This window comes from Diadema setosum, chromosome 20, assembly GCF_964275005.1.
Source record: "Diadema setosum chromosome 20, eeDiaSeto1, whole genome shotgun sequence".
Lineage (NCBI taxonomy): Eukaryota > Metazoa > Echinodermata > Echinoidea > Diadematoida > Diadematidae > Diadema > Diadema setosum.
In genome coordinates, this window is record NC_092704.1 from 35,035,900 (window position 1) to 35,041,297 (window position 5,398).

Genomic DNA, 5,398 nt, shown 5'->3' on the forward strand with positions numbered 1-5,398 from the left:
AACATGACAATCTTGTAATATCTTTTAACGGTACTGTGGTACGATTCTGTAATGCATTTTGTCTATGTCTTGTGTCTCCTGCTTAATTCAGGTGACAGCCGTCATGTGCTACATTGTTACTGACATATTAAAGAATGTTGAACATAAACATAATTATATACGTCAGATATCAAGATATGAAATGTGAACAAAGTACATTTGAAACATAAAATCTTACGGCAAAAGTGGTGAATCTAATATCATTTCCTCGATACGTGTACATGCAAAACAAAGCTTTTTATCTCCATTGAGGCGCCACTAAACTTGTTTACACCATTCATACTGACAACCTCAGAAGTATAATAGTGAATATTATACGATGTTTTCTAAAGATCTCTAGTATAGAAACATTGCAATGCACATTACAGAGGGCGTTAGTTACAACTATCCACCCTGATAGTAGCTTTGGAACAGTCGGAAACACACAAAGCTACGAGCCAAGTGTCTTTTAGACTATTCGAAAGTTACACTTAAACCAAGACACTTGTACGAATGTAACAGGAAAACAAAAAAACATACAAACAAACAAAACACCAGCGTAACGTACGTTCTAGTCGCAAGAAAAGACGACAATTTCCGGCTGTCAAAATGCTTCTGTGTAAATGTTTCTTACTGATTACCATTCATCTGTTTTCCTTATATTTTTGTCCAAACAAGGTAGACAACAAGAAAAGTTGATCTTTTATTCATCAATAACTCTATTTATGAGCAAATCCGTTCATCATATTCATAGATCAAAATCTCCACAGATGAGCAACATATTATTCAAAGTAGGTTATTTATATGGAATTCCTTTTCATGCCAAGATTCAATTAAATACAATAATTGAACGTCTCATGAATTTTACCTACCTACATCGGAAACCTTACGCTAAAACGCACCAAATTAAAGTTAATAAGATGCATTCGTCAGTTGTTTCTTTTACCTTCAGTGAACAAAATCAAACAATACGCTAACCAGCTGATGATAAGATACAGAGTCAATACATTTGACTATTGGGATGGACATCTACTATGCTCGATAATGTACAAAGAAAATCTTTGCATTTCCAATTCTTCAACTTCCTTATCGCTTAGAATGCAACCCTTAAACCTTATGACAGTAAATATCAAGTGGAATGTTGGGGGGAAAATGACACATTGTAGATCATACCTTTCAGATTTTATTTCTGACAAATGATGAAAAAAAAAATCATTATATATGATTTATGAGGTTTCAATTGATAATCTCCATTCCATGTATAACAACAAAATACATCTTAAAAAATCAGGGAAGAAAGTATGTACGGATATACGATGCTGAGGGAGAGCCAATCGGCTTTAACACCAATAGAAAGGAGTCTGAAACGAATAACAGTTGATAGGAACAGAAGTAGCAGACCTCTTTAAAAATTAATCGAACCTTCCATATTTGAGTGAAGATGGTATTTGCCACTTAAACAAGAAGCGTTTATCAAAGTTTAATTGAGATTAATTATTGCCTACAACAGTAACTAATAAAAACATATCTGTGAATTCTCTTCTACTTTCTTTATTGCAATTGGATTTTCCAACAGGGTTGAAATAATCAGTGATAAATTGTATTACAAATATTGAATCAGTATTACATATTAGTGTGACTATACAGTTATCACTAAAAGTTGCCTGCTTAAAACCTCGCTGCATACCTAGGGGAGCGACCACAGAGTTTACCAAACTAGTGTCTTCTTAACTATCACTGGAAAGAGGACATTACATAAAATAAATGCATTAAAGGTATATACAGGGAATACTTCAGTGAGAATTCAAGCAACCAGATTGCTGACACACTATGTTTAGAAAATAAATGTTAATTATTTTAATTCTATTTTCCAATATACATGTTCACAACTTTCTAAATGAAAAGAATGGCTTGAGAAAGTTTTATCACTTTGCTGTTATTTTTTATTCCTCTACACAATGAATATGATGATACATTTGACAAATCATGACATAAACAAAAAAAAAGAATAAAATTTGCTTCAGATACATTAGTTTTATCATTCATTGTTAGGCAAGCTTTACTGTTATCATGGGTGACATAATTTTAGATTTGAATACATTATTAAACAATATGCTGACATGAGGGTATGCCATGTACAAATCATACTGATATGACATTAGAATAAATAATGAGGTATGATAGCAAGTAATAGTCTCTGGATTTCAAAGAAATTACTTCTGCTATGCATGACCAGGGCCTACTTGTACATATATAGAAGCAAAATGTAATGTATTTAAATTTGAGACATACGACATATTTTGGAAGTATGCTTCCCCACCGCACTTTCCATTCATGCAATACAGACAAAAAAGATGTAGCCAATTTGAAACAATAGATCTTGATATTACATGTACTATCATTTGCTTAATAATTACATGCTTTTCTTACACCATCAGGTCTGAAATGACAGTATTCATGTGCAAATGTTAATGTCTGAGTACTTGAACAGTTTCCACATACAATCTTCTAAATCATAATGTTGTCCTTTACAAACAAATATACATAATTGCAATTCCATGATACACAATGGTTGAAGATACCCATGATGCCTCCTGTATCTTGCCTTTAACTCATTGTAGACTAGTCCCGAGTACACTTGGGCAGATGTCTATGGGAAACGTGTGTCATAGTAAAATCACCTCATCCTCAACGAGTTAACTTCTTTGTTTGCCAAAGAGAATACTTGATAGATTTTCCTCTATTTACAAGAGCTCACATGTATTAAGACAGGACACTATGGTACAGCATACAGCTTCTTACATTCAAGAGTCCATCAATATGCACTGCCCATTGGTCATTCTTTTTAACTGCACTGGACATAGTAAAGAAATACTGATCATTTTTGTGACACATCTTTTTGAAAATGTGTTTGTCTCCTCTTGAAAAGAAAGCTTTCTGTTGTTCTACAGCATCTCTAGAACGAGATTAGCATTCATCTTGTGGTCATTTTTAGCAAGTGTTATCAAACCTTGTCCTGCTATGCATCGGACAAGTTGATGAGTTTGAGGTACATATCTCAGTGATAACAATAACTATATAAATAATAACAATAACAACAACTTATAGACATATCCACATAAACTATCTCAACATTGATATCCAGATTAAGGGAAGAGCATCAGGTACAATGCAATGATCGGAGTAATTCAAACGTTTATTAATTGAATGCAATTAGAATATATGTTGCACAGTATCAATCAAATGATTATGATTGTTAAAAATGGTCCGTAGTTTGATTCATCACATCAAGTCATAATTTGCAGGATTGTGGGTGTGATCAGCTAATTAAGTGATCATTTTTGTGATACATTTATTTGAATATACATTTATCTCTTTCAACTTTGGAAAAGAAAGCTTCTGTTGTTCTAGAGCATCTCCAAAATGAGACTAGCATTGATCAGTTTAATAGCTTGACTCATTGTATCAAGTCATAATTTTAAGGATGGTGGGTGTGTGAGGTATGGCCAACTCCAATGAAGCAGTAGAGTTTCACTCAGCAAAGACAAAGACTCAATAAAACTACAAAATCAAATCAGACAGCTGTGTGGCTCTCTCATGTGTTATCTATCAAAGTTCCACTGTCTAGTAAAAATTATGGCTATGATGTACAGTATGGATGGACGAAAAACACTCAAAAGTGGAGTGTGACGAAAGTGTGTATTTACTGACCCTGTGATGGCGTATGTGATGTTTATAACTCACTGCCTAGCAGAATCAAATAGCATGATGTCCAATTCTGCATACATGTCTAGTTTAACTGCTGCCACAAATGGTTGAACGAATACAAACTTCAAGGTGCACACAATAAATGCATGAAACAAAAAGCTCTTCAAAAATATAATTTGAGGTATACTTTGTCTAAACTACAGGTGCAAATCTCTTTGTGGATGTTTGTATGAAGGAGTTAGTGATTAAAAGACAAGAAATTAGACATCTAAATGTACATACACACAAACTACACACTCTGGAGGCAATCACAGATTTAGCCTTTCATCACAGAATGCATGCATACATGACCATCTTCTTAACTCCTAACAAAAAGTTCAAACCTTTTTTTTTTAACTGCTAATCAGCATCTGCTTCCTGAATTCTTGCAAGAGGGAGTGTTGCCCTTTAAATTCTAACAGTTTTATATTTTTATTCGACAAGCTCTTCAAAGAGCATACATTGCTAACAACATAATGTCTGACTTGCATAAAAAACAACAAAAAGCTGACAGAAAAGATTTGCATATGTGTGTGTGTGTGTGTGCATGTGTGTGTGTTTGGGTTATGTTTGGAAAGAAGGGATTCAAAACATTGAAATTATGAACAACTTGTAATCAACATAATTATATGTATTGCAAGCCAACTGTCACAAATGATAGCATATCCAAAACATTGGATATTGCATTTCAGAAAAGGGTTACATGTGTACCAACTGACTTTTTGATGAGTGCTGTTCACATAATACAATGATTCCAAACCAATATGACGGGACATCCAATTATCCTGGAATTTAGCATACACATCAAGTACATTCTATTTATTATCATATTGAAGTATTAATGGCATCCCTTGCTGTTAAAGCCTTGAACAGATTTCATGTACACTTACATTGTACATGTGTCTCGTGAGTGGAAAATAGGGAAAACGATAATGGAAGAATCATAGGTCCATATGACTCATTAAAGTTTTTCACTTAATTTCATGCCTTGAAACTGCACATGTAGGAGTACTCTTTCAGGAAATATCAATAAATTGGAAATAAAAAATGTTGACACAAAAAAAAATGGCCTAGAAGAAATACTTGTATATACTGAACATAGACTTCCAGGAGGAGCATAGAAAATTTGTGTGCTATCAACTTCAGCAACGTTTATAATTGCACTATCCAAATATCAAACAGCATAATGATCAAATAAAGACAAGAAAGAAAAAAGGAATACTACTAAACTTGTGTGAAATCATTGAGGATTTTGGGAATCTAAGGGAAGATGACTCATGAAACCACTCATGAAGAGTGTTTCACTTTAATACACTCCTAAGAGGTATACTAGACAGAGAAGGAGAGGAACAGAGAGAGAAACTTGGGTGTGAAAAACTCTGAGCCTACCTTAATCTACAAACCTCTGCTTTAATGGCTCACATATCATGGTAATATCTAAAGCTACACACCAAGCAACTTACAAAAACCTCACATCTAAATGGTCATTGCCAAATTGTTGCCACAGTGACTACATTATCATAATTGATGCAAGGGACGTTTCTGAAAACATGTCCTTGTAACATCTGCAATATTTGGGGCCATTTTGAGTTCAGAGCATCGTCCTGGCTTAATCCATTAAACAAGTGACCAC